The following is a 16,624-nucleotide window of genomic DNA, read 5'->3' as shown; positions in this document are numbered from 1 at the left end:
TCACTGCTGGTGGGAATGCCGACTGGTTCAGCCCTTCTGGAAAACAATTTGGACGACTCTCAAAAAATTAGATATTGAAGTCCCATTTGACCCAGCAATACCACTGCTGGGAATATATCCCAGAGAGGCAAAAAAGTACAATCGAAACAACATCTGCACATGTATGTTCATCGCAGCACTGTTTACAATAGCCAGAATCTGGAAAAAACCCGAATGCCCCAGAACGGATGACTGGTTGAGGAAACTTTGGTACATCTATACAATGGAATACTATGCAGCTGTTAGAAAAAAGGAGGTCAAGAATTTTGTAGTCAAGTGGATGGGCATGAAAAGTTTCATGCTGAGTGAAATGAGTCAGAAAGAGAGAGACAGACATAGAAAGATTGCACTCATCTATGGTATATAGAATAACAGAGTGGGAGACTAACACCCAAGAACTGTAGAAATAAGTACCAGGAGGTTGACTCCATGGCTTCGAGGCTGGCCTCACGTTCCGGGGAAAGGTCAACTCAGAGAAGCGATCACCAACTACATTGTAGTCGAAGGCCATGTGGGGGAAGGGAGTTGCGGGCTGAATGAGGGCTAGAGACTGAGCACAGCGGCCACTCAACACCTTTATTGCAAACCACAACAGCTAATTAGAGAGAGAAAACAGAAGGGAATGCCTTGCCACAGTGGCAGGGTGGGGTGGGGGGGAGATGGGATTGGGGAGGGTGGGAGGGACACTGGGTTTATGGGTGGTGGAGAATGGGCACTGGTGAAGGGATGGGTTCCAAACTTTGTATGAGGGAAGTATAAGCACAAAAGTGTATAAATCTGTAACTGTACCCTCACGGTGATTCTCTAATTAAAAATAAATAAATTTAAAAAAAATAAATAAAAAAAAATTAAATAAAACCTCATCCAAAAAAAAAAAAAAAAGAAATGAACTGGGTTTTAATGGAGACATAGAAATTAAATTGAAAAATAAAAAGTTGGGTCAGTTTAGAAATCAGTTCTTAGTGCAGGTATTACTGCAAACTAATGGCTAATAAACACTCACTTTTGAGGTGAGGGCTGAATTCCTTTTGAAATGCCTATGAGTTTAAAAGTAAGGGGAACATGTCTTGGCACTGTGTTCTTTTATCTCCCCAAACCCAGAGAGTCTCTGGCCCTCACGCCTGGCTGTCTTCCCTGGGGCCCCTCAGAGGGGATGGGCTCCTCCCCACCCCAAGCAGAGTTCCCAGGGCCAAAGACTTCTGGACCCTTAACAACAGCCATGCCCAATGTCCCTCTCCACACATTCGGAGGATCCTCACACATGAAGGTACCGGCAAATGAACCCAGTTGTGTTGGACCCGGGGCTGAGACCTCCAAGCCTGATAAGATCAGGACTGGGCCTCTTCCACCCAGATTTTCCATTTCCCAGTAGCTAGGCGGTCACACACAGGGACTGCCCCCGGTGCCCTGTAATCCCACCAATGGCCAACATCCAGAGACTTAAAAGCAAACTCCTGTAACCATGTGGCTGCTTCACAGCCATGTGACATCTTATAGCCTACTTCTCCCTCTGGGAGAACTGGCAGGCTACCGAGAGTTTTCTGCCCACATGGGAGAGCCTCACAAACTCCCCACGGTGTATTCATATGCCAAAACCAGTAACAATTCTGGGTCTCATTCTCCTGACCCGGAAAGAGCCTCCAATGCGGCATTATTGGGAAGGACAAGTAAGGAGAGGCTTCTAAAATCTCAGAGCTAGGACGAATGGAGACGTTACTGAGACCGCTTGAGAAATTTGACGATCAATGGGATGATGATGATGATGATGATGATGATGATTTCCCCAAACCCTAATGTATTTGGGGTGCTCTTTGACCTGAAGGCTCAGGAATTCTTTTATCTTCCTTCCTCCCCACATCAAGCCTGTTTCTGAATCTTCTCTAAAGCCATTCAGTGAACAGTCAGATTTCTGATCCTATTTCAGAACAAGCAAGGAGAGATCTGAGTTCAACAGCAGATTTCCCCTGGCAAGCATTTGTCCAGGAGGTTGGCTCATAGCCTCTTATCCTCTTGAGCTTTTGAAATGGGTGAAAGGTTTGGTGGACAAAGCTTTCTTCATTATTTCATGATTGCAGAAGTGATGTAACTGAAGAATTCTCTACCTACTAGAAAACTGATCAGTTTCCCTAGAAGACCATTAGGTTCACTTGTTCTTTATATTGAACCATTACAACCAAAGCCCTTTTCTAACTGCATGGCTTAGCTATAGCAAATCATTTTTGCCTTTTAAAAATTGACTATAAACAAGAATTAGAATGATATTAAATCACAATTCAACATCTTGAATTGTCTTGTTATATAACCATAAGAGAGACAGCATATGTCTACAGAAGCCTTGAAGGATTGCAAGTGTGCTGTTTGCACACATTCATTTGGGTTAATACAAAAGAGTGGCTGCATGAGACAAAAGCTATATGACTATCAGAGGTAGTACAGGAGACAAAGCACTTGCCTTGCATTCCACCAAGCCCAGATTAATCCCTGTACCAGTTATATTCTCCTTAGCACCTCAGGAATGATCTCTGAGCACAGAGCCAAGAATAGCTTATGAGCATATCTGTGTGTGCCACTCCGACTTCCAAAGCCATATGGTTTCCAAGTATCAGGTAAGGAGGACCCATACACCTAAAGGGAAAAACACCTGAGAGTACCAGAGAGCTGACTATTGCTGTGAGCCCTAGATCTTCGGTTAATTAATGAATTGAGACCTTTCTCTTGTACTTGAATGAATTCAAGTTTGGCTAATGAGCATTTCAAATGATGCTGCTCCTACTTATAGGAAGAAAATATGGGAGTCTATAGCTGCTATATTAATCTTTCCTAAGACATTATTGTTTTGTTGTATAAACTATTCCTCCATTCTGTTGAACAATTGATTATATTCTTTACTCTCTCTAAGATTCATTTTTCTCATCTGTACAATCCTTAGATCCCTTGTTATTGTGAAAATTTAGAAAATGCATGTGGGCCCTCAACCCGCCCCCAGCGCCATCTTGCCACACTCAACAGTGAAGAAACCACAACACCAGAGAATTCTCCAGGCTCCATACCGAGCTGATATCTCTGGGACCCCCAGATGGAGCAGGTGCAGTCTCCCCGCCTTCTCCAGATGGGATCCTGGCGACCATGAGCTTCTACAAGCAAGGCTCCTGTATGTGGCTACAGGACTATTCCTCTGAAGCACGCAGCCGCTTATGTGGCCGTGTGACCTTTCCTGATATACAAAGTGAGCAATGGAAAATAAATGATCTAGCATCTGCCTCTGCCCAAAACTAGAGAGAGAGCGGCAACAGGCAGAGCCACGAGGGGCAGAGGGTGGAACTGGACCCTCTCCCAGCCCCAATGAGGCCCCAAGTTGTCACCCATGAATGGCTCCTGGCTCCTGAATGGCCATGACCCCAGAGGCACACAGACCAACCTTGGAACCCAGCGGCTTCTGGCAGAAATTCATCTGGACTGAGCTCTAATTTACGGCACCGTGCCACCCTGGGTGGGGAAAGGTGTTTGCCCCTTCCACCTTTTTTTCCCACGGTGTGGTGACTGTCATCTTTTCAGAGCCTATTAGACAGCCAGCTATAAGACTGCAGTGACGTGACACTTGGGGCTTCACGGGATGGGGGGTGGAAAAGGCCCTCTCTCCGCCCTAACGAGACCCTGAGTTGCTGCCCATGAATGGCTCCTGGCTCCTGAACAGCCATGATCCCAGAGGCACACAAAACAATCTCTGAACCCAGCAGCTTTTGGCAGAAATCCCTTCAGACTTATTACTAAAATATCAGAAATCCAAAATCCTCTTCATATCAGTAATACAAAACAAATTATCTAATGATACCTTTTTGGCAGGTCTAAATGTTGGGGAAAGTTCCAAATAATAATGATGGATCTTTTGTCGAAGTATTGAATATTATCAAAGCAGAGAGAGAGAGTAAGGTGGAAATCATCTGCCACATAGGCGGGAAGAGGGGTGGGATGGGGGGTATACTGGGGTTTTTGGTGGTGGAGGGTGTGCACTGGTGAGGGGATGGGTGTTTGATCATTTTATGACTGAGACTTAGACTGGAAAGCTTTGTAACTGTTCTCATGGTGATTCAATAAAAAAAATTTTAAAAAGAAAGAAAACGCATGTGTATTACCAATTATAGCCCTACACAGAGTAAACCCTTAGTAATTGTCACCCACAGTACTGTTCTCTCTCTCTCTCTCTGTCTCTCTGTCTCCTTCTCTCTCTATGTATATATCTCCACCAGGTAAAAGAATAATGGATAAATGAATTGCTGAACAATGCCTGACATGTCTCATGGTCTCTGCTCTTGGATTGTTGTGTAACCTTAGTTGCTTGCATAAATCCAGGGGTTGGGAGAGAATAGGTCTTGGCATGAGAGCAAGTCACATGGTAAGAACTTGCAGGGAATGTGGTTGACCAGAAGTTCTATAAGACCTAGGCAAGTGGCTCACCTGAAGGAAAAGACATTCACTTGGAGACTGTGTTCTTAGGATCACAATGAGAAAGGTGATAGTTGGAGTGGTAGTTGGACCCACACTGATCTTCAGGTTTGAGAAGAAGGTACAAACTTGAGATAATGGGATGATAGGATTCTCAGACCCTGTCTTCTCAGGTCCTTCCTTCCTTCCTTCCTTCCTTCCTTCCTTCCTTCCTTCCTTCCTTCCTTCCTTCCTTCCTTCCTTCCTTCCTTCCTTCCTTCCTTCCTTCCTTCCTTCCTTCCTTCCTTCCTTCCTTCCTTCCTTCCTTCTTTTCTTCCTTTTTCACATCCAGCTGTGCGCAATACATTCTTTTTGCTCCACACTCAGGGATCACTCCTGGTGAGGTTCAGGGGATCATAAGTGGTGCCTGGGATTGAACTCCAGTTGGTGCTTGCAAAACAGGCACCCTGTCCACTGTACAAGCTCTCCAGCTCCTATTCTTAGTTTTATATAAAGGCACTGAAATGTCTGAGGTAAAGAAAAGACAGAGTCAGATGCTGTTGTCAGAAGATTACTGTTTAGTAAATCCTAAATAAAGGAAAAAGCAGATTAGCATAGACTGAGAACCTGCAATGAGGGGAATGCTTGAGGTAACTGACTGCATCCCACATTCCCAGAAGCCCTCAGCACCGGTGATCACCTTTGTTTAATAGACAAAGATATCAAAGACTGGAAAGACTTGGTGGTTTTCTCAAGATTTCCCAGTTACCAAGTGACCCAAGCAAAGGCTAAAATTAGATGTATCTTATTCCACTGTCTGTGCTTTGTTTTACGTTTGCCAAAGTAAGACAGATACTGTTTAGGAAATATATCCAGATTGCAAATTATCAGAGTCATACTGCTTATCCATTCTGTAAGATTGAGAGAACACCCAAGGGAGCCTCGTGTGAGTCATCCCTCTTCCACGTGACTTGCTCTATCACTCCCCCTTTTTCTAGGATGGAGATATGTTGACAAAGATCAGCTTGACACTATTTCCAGGAATTTGGAATAGGGATTCGATGAGAGCCAGTTTCTTTCCATATAGTTGGCCTCTGAGGCCTAAAGAGCAATCACATCTGCCTTCGTAGAGGGAGACACAGAGGAAATGGACTGAAGCAAGAGATAAGGATGAACAGAGCAGAAACAGACATACTGCTCAGGGCTTTCTTCTACAATTCACCTGAATTTTTGTAGGCCATTTATTTTCTTCTGACATCTCTTCTTTCAATGAGCTAAAGCTAGTTTCTGTTAAAATGGGGAAGGAAATGGTTTCATCTGAGTTCCCAAAGAAGGCAGGCAGTGAGAGAATGTGAACTCTTCTCCTCAAAGGATTGAAAGTGGGGATCAAGCAGTAGATGGAGCAGTGTTCAGGGGTCACAGGTCCCTGCTAAGGATTCTAAGCCAGCTGGGCTGCTTGGTTGATGCTTGGACTTGAGCATGTGGTACTACTCAGGCCCTGCAGTGCTGAGAACTACCATAGTTACACTTGGTGTTGCTCAGGGGTCTGTGTGTTGCAGGGATGCAACCAGGTCAGACTTGTGCAAGGCTTGTATACTGGGTCGGTCCCTCTTGTTTGTTATTTCATAGCAAATAAAGTTTCGTTGACCATCTTTTATGTGTATTTTTGTATCTTTGTGGACTTCTATAACTGTGGGATACATTTGTCATGGTGGAATTTTCAAAGTAAAGTATATGTTCATTTTTAATCTTTCTTTGATGTTGCCAAATTTGCTTATACAAGACTGTCTTTATTGAAATTCTCAAAAAGCAATATGCTGCTCTTTCTCTCTATTACCACCAATACCTAGGAACAGCAAATGTGTAGTATTGTTTTGATTTTCACCTTATAACTCTTGGGTATGTACACACTGCATCTCTCTATTTAAGAAAATGAGCACATTCAATTTCCGTTGCCCTTCTGCCCTACTGATTTGAAAGGTTTCTGCTTTTTAAGAAACCAGATATTTGTCCACTGGGATATGTTGGGAGAACTTTGCTTCAGCTTCATTTTTTTTTTACTTTGTTTCAGATGCACGCTGTTTTTTCCTTCTTTTCATTTTTTAAAATTCATTCATCAGTCTTATCTTTAATTATGGCCCAGAGCATAATGCCTCATTCTGGGAAGAAGAACACAGGGACTTTCAAGGACAGGAAGTGGGACTGGTCAGCACTGCTCACTGTGATGGCAACACTGGGTCCCCTGAGACTTCTCTATAGTCCTAAGGAAGAGCTGTGCTAAACATTCCTGTATTAGAACTGGAAAAAAAGTGTTACAATGAGGGATGGTGAAGACTTGAGAGGAAGGAATAGCCTCAACTTCAGCCTAACAAGGGAACAGAAGAATAGAGGCTAGTTTGAAAGGGAAGGAGCGGGTACAGCTCTCAAGTTTGCTTTCATGCTCTCAAGCTTGAATTTGAGGTGTGGTTGGAGGGTGCAGTAAGGAGGCTGATACAGGGTCATCTCTTTGGTCTTTACTAACTCTGGTAAGTTGACACTCTTCTCTTTTTTCTCCATTTCACTTTACTTTTCCTGCAACTTTACTATCATGTGGATAATGAAAAATTCCCTCACAAGGACCTTCCTTGGGGTGAGTTCCACTCTGAGGACCAATGAATGACCTAGGTGTCGTTGGGGATGGAGGTTCATATTGCTAATCTGAACAGATAATCCTTGACACTTCAGTACACAGAAAAAGAAAGGAAAGTGGACATTTGCAAGATGCAGCTGCTATGAGATTGAGAATTTGAGCCCAAGCAGAAACCAACACTGGACCCAAAATCTTTCTATTCAGACGACCTCCCAGTTTGGTGCTCAACCTTTGCTTCTTGCCTTATCCCCAAGTATCTTGGACATTTTGCAGCTTAAATTCCCTTGTACTAGAGAAAAAAGAAAAGGCATATTATAAACCAGAAAGCTTCCCACTTACTAACCACTCAAAATTTTCAGTGGCAATAAGTATCTCAATTTTAGATGTAGGATTATATATGGATTTTGGTCAAGTTAACAGCTGAGAATAGATATTCTCTGAGGTGTAGGTGGAAGGGAAGGAGCAGAGTGGGGCAGGGTTATGGTGGATGGAGAATGAACCGAGAAGGCCTTAGGTAAGTATGTTGTCTTGTTAAAGAGGGCCCTGCGAGCTGCAGTGACTGGAAAAGGCTCCAGCCATGACACCGGGTTGAAGTAACTACCTCTGGATGCACGTCGACCAATCTACTGAGCTGTTGCTCTTTGCCTTTGGATTGGGGGCCACATTGTCTGTGTTCAGAGCTTACTTCTGGCGCTTTGGTCAGGGACCCCTGGCTCAGGGCCCAGTATGTGGTGCCAGGGATTGAACCCAGGTTTGCTATGTGCAAGACAAGTACGTACCCACTGTGCTAACCCTCTGGCCCTAGCTGCTGCATTATTAAAAAATTTGGCTTCCTTCCTCCTTGGCTACTGAATCAGCAGTCAGAAAAGTAAGGGTAAAAGAGAAATTTTATAGGTTTCTTCAACTGTTCCAGGACTGATCCCCACCTCTTCCCCATTTTTGTTCTATTTATTTATTTAGTTATTTAGTTATTTAGTTAGTTATTTAATTATTTTTTGGGGGGCCACACCTGTTACTGCTCAGGGGTTACTCCTGGTGGTGTTTGGGAGACTATCTGGGGTGCCGGGAACCAAACCTGGGTTGGCCACATCCAAGAAAGATGCTCTCCGCTGTACTATCTCTCTGGCCTACTCTTTTTGCCTGAGCGATAGTGAACATCTACCATTCTGATCCCGTTCTGATATATTTGATTTTGAATTCATTTTTGGTCGTTGAATGTTCAGAAACTGCTTACTGTTGCTGATTTTTTTTTTTTTTTGTGGAGGCCCCTACCCTCACCACTATTCTGTTCTAGTTTAAGAACCTAGGCTCTTGAGGGGAGAGACTTTAGTTTCTGGCAGACAGTTGTAGTATGAGGAGGATAGCTCATTAGCCATATAGGAAAGGGGTTTGAAAACGAATGAGAGAACGTCTGTATATGGACTAGGGTGGAGGGCTCTGTGTGGCAGGCAGCAGGGATCGCTGTGAATGAGGACTTCCTCCAAGCTTATTAAATGGAATTAGCTGCAGGGTCAGGATCTAACAACCTCCCGTTGCTCTCATTCTCCAAAACCCTTGTGATACCTCTTCAGCGTCTCCTGGAACCCTGAGGAATTTATTAATGAGGCCCAATTACAGAAAATTTCAGGGTTTTAATCAACTCTGAATGAACAGGGCAAGGGTTTAACCCCCTGAGAAAATATACATTAAACAAGATTTAAAATGAAGCGCACACCCGGTTTCTCTGCTGTTTGCCTGTGTCTGCCTTCCAGTCATCGATAGCTGCCCCTCCCCCCTCCCCATTCTCCCTGCGTCCACCTCTTTCAGCCCCCGTTGTAACACTGAGCAGAGGATCTCAGGTGCCCATATCGAAACACTGCGGGCCGTCCAGAACCCCGCAGCCTAGTGAACCCGGCTGGTCTCTGTCCAAACTTCCCTCACAGCTTTTATCTTCGTGTGTGGGGAAGGAAGATTTTTTTTTCCCCCCAGCCATTCCCACCCTCATCACCTGCCAGCAAACAAGCTCTGCTTCTTCCTCTTCAAGAGTATTTTTGAAAACAGATTAGAGGCTAGAGAAAACCCTTGGAATAAGCTCTTTAAACAGGTTTTCCAAGGGGAAGGAAACAAAGGTGGGTCCCCGCCCCCGGTGGCGTTCTCTATCCTCCTGCTGTTGCCACCAGAGCTCTCTGCAGCTTGGGTTCTCCCGGGCCCGGGGAAAGGGCGCCCTTCCCGGCCTCGGAGTCTGCGGAGGGTGGGAGACGCCTGGGGAGAAGCCGGCCCCTCCACCCGCCTCTGTGGGAATGGCACTTCTGGCGCGGTGGCCGCCACTTCCTCTCCTGGGAGAAGCCGGGGGTTCTGCCCCGCGCAGTTTCACAGAGGGGTGCCGCAGCTCCTGGGAACGGGCAAGCGTGCGCGGGCGGCTGTGAGTGGGGAACATCCTCCCCGTCCGCCCCAGCCCCAGTGGGACTCCAGGCTCTGCGCTGCGGATTCAGCACTCGTCACGGGGGACGGCATTTAAAGGAACACGGCGCGGAGTGACACTTTCTGCAGCTTGAGATTTTCTTTTTTTTTTTTTTTAGGTTAAAACAATTTTTATTTTTTATTTTTATTTTAATTTATTTATTTTTAATTAGTGAATCACCGTGAGGGCACAGTTACAGATTTATACATTTTTGTGCTCATGTTTCTCTCAACAAAGTTCGAGAACCCATCCCTTCACCAGTGCCCATTCTCCACCACCAGTAAACCCAGCAGACCTCCTACCCTCCCCAATCCCATCTCCCCCCACCCCACATCTCATGCATGAAGCGGGAAGCTTAAAAGAAGAGAGGAAATGAAGTTCGTAGGAAAAGGGGCCTTTCGAAGCGGGAGTTTCAGTCCTGCCTCTGAGAGGAAGCCTTTCCCAGTCGCTTTCTGTGGCCGAGACCTCTTTAGGAAGCCAGGATGTCTGTGTCAGATGAACGATAAGCACTGTGTTGGTTGGATGAATGAGGGATTGTCGGTGTTCGAAGTCATGGTAGGAAGAGCTAGGTCTCAGGGATGAATGGAACCCGTTGCGTGCTGGACCTGTTGTAGCTGGTTTTGGAGAACCGGTGGTTTTGTTTTTAGGAATTTTGGGAGCCACTTGTTAAACATGGCTATTATTAAAAGTTGAAGTATAAGACCAGGGAGGAGCCGAGTAAAACCCCTTTATCACACAACTACCCCCTCACCTCACAGCATTACTGAGTGTGGCCCTGGAGCCTCCCTCTCACCACTGCCTGCTGGTCTTAGGGCCTGAACAGTGCTGCATCCTCGGAGCTTGAATCTCCTGGCCTGGCTGACTGAGCAAATGACCGCTGGACCTAAGCATTGCTTAAGAGACCCAAAATCGGGGCCAGAGCGATAGCACCGAGGGTAGGGTGTTTGCCTTGTACGGGGCTGACCTGCATTAGATCCCCAGCATCCCATATGGTCTCCCCAGCACCGCCAGGTGTAATTCCTGAGTCCCTGTGCATTGCTGGGTGTGACCCAAAAAGAAAAAAAAGCAAAATAAAGAAAGCACTGTAGTTCCGTTGTTCATCGATTTGTTCGAGCGGGCACCAGTAACATCTCCATTGTGAGACTTGTTACTGTTTTTGGCATATCGAATATGCCACGGGTAGCTTACCAGGCTCTGTCGTGCGGGCGGGATACTCTCGGTAGCTTGCCAGGCTCTTTGAGAGGGATAGAGGAATCGAACCTGGGTCAGTCACATGCAAGGCAAACGCCCTACCCGCTGTGCTATGGCTCCAGTCCAAATGAAGTCTAAATGTATCGCTTTAGTCCAAATGTGCTGCTTGCTTTGGCAGCACATATACTAAAATTGGAATGATACAGAGAAGATTAGCATGGCCCCTGAGCAAGGATTTCACACAAATGTAGAAAGATCATGAGTAAAATTGATATTAAAATAAAGTCAATATATCCTAAAAATGTACCGGAGCGATAGCACATGGGTAGGGAGTTTGCTTTGCATGTGGTCAACCTGGGTTTGATTACTCTGTCCCTCTTGGAGAGCCGGGCAAGCTACTGAGAGTATCTCGCCCTCACGGCAGAGCCTGGCAAGCTACCCGTGGCATATTTGATATGCCAAAAACAGTAACAAAAAGTCTCACAATGAAGAAGTTACTGGTTCCCGCTTGAGCAAAATCATGAACAATGGGATGACAGTGCTACAGTGTTACAGAATTCTAAAAATACATTATTATCTAACCATGGAATGAGACTTTGCTATAGTGTCTCTATGGGGTGGTGGGTGGAGGAAACAGTATCCAGTATCATGGTGTGCTCCTGCAGGTCCCTGTGTAGCTCTGTATTTCCTGATGTTCTTTTGGTAGCTTGAAACTGGCTCTAATGGAATTATTTATTCTAGAGAAATTTGCAAAGGCTACACATAAGGGATTGATGTATTGCTTTGTTGATGATCTTGAGTCTAGACTTAAGGAGAAAATGTTGATTTTCTTAAAACTTAAGAGTTAAAACTTAGAACTTAGAGCAAGTTAAAACTTAGAGTATGTCATTGACAATGGCATGAAAATGAATGATATTTCTTTTTAATTTGAAAAACTCTTCTCTGCAACATGATGTATGACAAACTTGCAGATGATCACTTTCCTGTGGCATATGCCATTTCTTATGTCTAGCTGTAGGAACATTATTGTTCTATTGCCTGTATTTTGGTTGGGGGAGAATCATTGCTATTTTTTTCCATAGTCCTCAGACCAACTTGGTGTAATATGGTGATATTATCTTTGTCTTAGAGACGAGGAAGCTGGTTCATTGGCTCAGTAACTACTTCATAATGATGCAGAGAATAATTGGCAGAGTAGGATTTGAACCCAGTTCCCTTCAGGTTTAGCTCCAATCGGTCATCACCCTACCATATTGCTTTGCTTTTTGGTGAAAGAGAGATTTGGGGTATTATTTTGGAACCCTTCAAATCCAGATAGACTAGAGTCTGTTTCCAAGGTATGAGTCAACAAGTTTTGAGTGTGTGCATCTGTCTCCTGTAGAACCTTTGATCCGTGACCTTATCGCTGTTTTCTAGCGTAACACTTAGTCCTTCCCAACTTGCTGGAATAGAGAACTTTATGAGTATTTGTTAAAAATACTGATTCTACAGGGTTTTCCTTGAAGGAGAATGATATCTGCCTGGAAGGAGTCAGTTCTGTTGATTGGCAGAGCTGGAGGTGGGGCGAGAGGGGGCGTGGAGGCGGGACAGAGGGGGTCTTTACACAGTCTTACTACCCAGGATTACTGAATGGGTCATTGAACCCATAACTCTTCCTCTGCACTATTTAACTGAAACCATTTTAAGAGCACCATATAAAAGAGAGACTTTCAAGCAACATACTTATGCTTGAGAATACATTCCATTGCCTTATCTAAATCTTCACTTCAACACTATAACTTGATTTCTCCATACTCAGTTTTTAGGCACATGCAAAGTAATCACTCTGTTTCAGCTACTTGGAGCTTTAAAATCTAGTTTTGAACAAACTTTTTAAATTAAACTTTTCAAATATCTCTCACAATGATTTCAAGACATTATTTATAGGCCCTTTTTGTCTTTAAGAACATAGAGTTTTTCTGATTTTTGCAATATTTTGCCCAAGCTCCTTCATACTCTTTCCCATGTAGAGTTTTTTCTATCTCTCAATTCTTTGTAAGTGTTTGGCTCCGGGCTGGAGAGATAGCTTAGATGGATTGGAGTGCATGCTTTGCATGCAGGAGGCCTGCATTTGGGTACTCACACTGCCAAGAACAAAAATCTCTGCAGAAAGCAAAAATAGAAACAACAGCAATAGCAAACAAAGTGCCTGGCTAGTACTACATAATTTATTTGTCTCCTGTGTGAGCTCTTTTCTGTCAGCAAGTAAAGTAAAAACTAGGGAAAACAAGAATAGTACTTCTATTTTTCTGACCCTTAGATCTGTTGAATTGTCAGAAAAATAGTTAATATTAGAAAAGAATTTGTTAGTTTGCTGGCTTATTGGCTGACAGCTGTAGGAACTCTTCTTCCTTCTAATATCTACACACTTTTGATTTACTGCCTTAAAAAAAAGTAAAACAGTTTTATTTAGGGAATATGAAGAGGGTGAGAGAGGGAAGTAGAGAGAGTAATGCATTCAAGGGAGACAGCAAGCTTCTCTAGAGGGGAGAGAGCCTAAGATACTCCATAAAGTAAAAGAAAGGAATTATACAGTGCTCAAACTTGCTACTTTTTATATACAGAGAACAGAGAAGTCATATGAAAAAAATTACTAGAATTGTGGATAAAAATAAGGATGACTGGAGGTCATCTGAAAGCTCTCTTATGAATAAATCATGACTAAACAACATAAATGTTTTAGATATCTATTTTCCTATTCAGAAACTCCCACAATTTCCTGACTTTACTCTTGGGTTGTTTTTGTCTTCTGAATTGGTTGAGATTATGAATAAGCATCCTGAGCTTCTAAATAAATTTATAATTTAAAAAAAAATTTACATCCAGGGCCAGAGAGTTAGCTCTGAACCTGTGCTTTATATCCCTGGCACCTCAAGTTCCCCAGAACACTGTCAAGAGTGATCCTTAAGCATAGAGCCTGGAAGACCCCAAGTACGCCTAGGCGCGACTCCCAAACAAGCAAAGAAGTGAATGCGGGGAATAGGGACTCTAACTTTGTAGTTTCTGGTTGATAAATGATTTGCCTCAATATTTGGATTGTCAAAAATCTAAAGAAAATGTTATATATGTATATATTATAGAAGATGTTTTTTTAAGTAGTTGAAAGGATCGAAGTGTTTATCTTCTAATAATAATCCAAACATATTCATAATGCATGGAAATATATTTACATTTATATAAGACAATTTTATTTTATTTCTCCTCAAAATCTCTACAGTTTACAGTATGTTACTTAGAGCAAAATGATAAAATACTTAATCTACTTAGTCTATAAATATAGAATGTGAGGGGATTTTCAAATCAATGCAGGTGTACTGACAAAGGAAGGTTATAGTTACATTTAAGTGCGTTTTTTTTTTTTTTTTTTTTTTTGCTTTTTGGGTCACACCCAGTGATGCTCAGGGGTTACTCCTGGCTCCGCACTCAGGAATTACCCCTGGCGGTGCTCAGGGGACCATATGGGATACTGGGACTCGAACCCGGGTTGGCCACGTGCAAGGCAAACACCCTACCCACTGTGCTATCGCTCCAGCCCCTTAAGTGCATTTTTTATATGCCCAGGTTTGAGCATTTATGTGAGATAGTACTAGATTTACTCTTATTGAAATCCAAGTTGTCTTGACTCGGAGACTGAATGTACACTAATTCCACAGCTTGATGGTTCCACTAATATTCATGACGTGCCTACCATGAGCAGAGCTATTAACCACCAAAGCACTGTTTAGTTTTGAAGAACCAATACATTTAGGGATATGGAAGATAGATGACCATGTATCAAGCAAGTGCTTATTGAGGACCTACTGTGTGCCAAAAATCATACTGTCGTCTGATGTTCTTGATTATACATGGACAAATTAAAGCTCCTAGAGGTTAAGATGACTTGTTCAAAGCCAGGGGTTGACTAAGATTTCCTTTCCATCATATTGCTTTCCAGCTGGCTCACACCAGAATTTCCCACTATACTAGGGTGCCTTCTGAGGCTGGCACTGGGCTGTGATCTGGGAAAGGAGAACCATTAACATCTTCTCTGTGGGGTGGAGACAGAAGGATCTGGCCTCAGCTATGGCCCAGGTGCCTGGTGGGTGGGAATTCTAGTTCTCTGATTTACAAGAACTTAGAGAAAACTGGCCCTAATATTAGCAAGAACTGCTTTGAGCTTTTCACATGAAAGGCTTGAGGTGAGTTTAAAGTGTGGCTATTAGAGACTGGCACGGAATTTTATGTGCAGGAGGGTGCTTGCTAATTATAAGACAGTGCTCATTTGTAGATTTATTTTCTAGCTTAATCTCTCATTGGTGTTATTATGCGGGCTAGAAAAGTGCCTAAAGCTTTATAACCAAGATGCAAAGCTAACTTTTTATGACCTAGGTAGACCTATCAGTTTTAAAATAATAAAAGTAATAGCAATTATAATAAACCCTATTTACGCCTTGTCTTAGCTTGAATGACTTCAAAGTATCTGCAAACTTTAGCCTTTACTATTGACATTCATTCATTGACCTTTGGCTTATCTGAGCCTCCGAGTAGGTTTTAGCTCTAACAGAAATTGACAGGGTACGGACGTGGCTCCAGAAGTAGAGCAGATGCCCACTTGTGTGAGACCTTGGATTTGAGACTTGGTACTCTCTGTACCCCCTTGAGCACACAGGGAGTAACTGCCCCCCCCAGCCCTGTCAGGGAAGCATCACAGACCTAGTTAGGTACCTTTTCCTCTTGGAGCACACCTGTTGTGGCAGGGGAGAGGGAGTAGCTGAGTTTTAGCCCATATGTCCGGGATGACCACATACCTTCCAACTCCTTTTATCTTCTTAGCCAGTACGGGGTCAGCCCTGGAGGTTATTATAAAGTCCCCTCCAGTTAATGTTTCTCTCGGTCTATTGTTTATTTTTAAGGGACCAAGGCAGTGGCTCAAAAAGGAATGCCATTCCCTTCAAATCTTTCCCCACATTAAACAATTAGAATGATTTCGAGAAAAAAGTGAGAAAGAGAAGGAATTTAGGGGCATAGGAAAACTCTTAATAAAATTGTAGCTGGTATTTTTTCTTTCAAGGCTAAAAACAGAAAGCCATGGAGAGACTCAGAGCCATGATCAAGAGAGACAGGATGGAACCACCCACGCGGCAGCAGAGCGGCACTTACCAGTCCTGGCGCGGGTACCTGTTCTGTTGGGGCCCACGTGCTCCTATTCTATTGGAAGTCGGTTTATTTTTTCTATTTTTTTTTTTATTTTTTATTGTGGAAAGTTACAAAGTTACAAAGTTTTCAGGTTTAAATCTCAGTTATACAATGCTCGAATACCCATCCCTTCACCAGTGCTCATATTCCACCACCAAGAATCCCAGTATGGAAGTCGGTTTAAAGACTGATCATAGACACCATCTGTCACCTTCTTTCTCCCAGTTATTTTTAATTCCTCTCCTTATAATTTTTACTTTGATCATTTAAAGATGCAGCCAATGGTCGCCTCTGTTTTCTTCCATCTTCTTCATTCTATGTTAATTAAGGTAATGGTAGCTGCTGGGGTAGCTAACCTCTGAGTAGATGTTGTTTGGAAGTGGATGTTGGCTTGAACACAATAGACTTCGTGTTTCTTGCTGATGTGAAGTGTAAAACAGATGTTCTGTTTGTCCAAGCAATGAAGCAAAAATTTGAGTTCTGTTTGCCTCACGCCCTCCGTATCGCTGACCTGTGGTTTTCAGAGTTGCCTTAGGCAAGAACACCCAGCCCCTAGGTGGGAAAGTTGCACGTAGAAATCTAGGTAGAAGGTTTTGGTTTTGTTTTTGTTTTTCACCTCTGGGTATCCCAGACTGCGGCTTTGTGAGTCAGGAGGATCATCTTAGTATATGTGGCTAGTACTTGTGGTT

The 16,624-nt window shown here is 43.4% G+C and overlaps 1 non-coding gene across 1 annotated transcript; it reads left to right on the top strand.

Moving 5' to 3' along the window:
* Window positions 1–10,880: 10,880 nt before the first annotated feature.
* Window positions 10,881–10,991, top strand: LOC129401361 (U6 spliceosomal RNA). The gene has a single exon (XR_008628289.1). It is a non-coding gene; the product is annotated as a U6 spliceosomal RNA (small nuclear RNA).
* Window positions 10,992–16,624: the final 5,633 nt, after the last annotated feature.

This window comes from Sorex araneus, chromosome 1 (assembly GCF_027595985.1).
Source record: "Sorex araneus isolate mSorAra2 chromosome 1, mSorAra2.pri, whole genome shotgun sequence".
Classification (NCBI taxonomy): domain Eukaryota; kingdom Metazoa; phylum Chordata; class Mammalia; order Eulipotyphla; family Soricidae; genus Sorex; species Sorex araneus.
The sequence above is the reverse complement of the archived record's forward strand: the minus strand, read 5'-3'. Positions and strand labels throughout refer to the sequence as shown.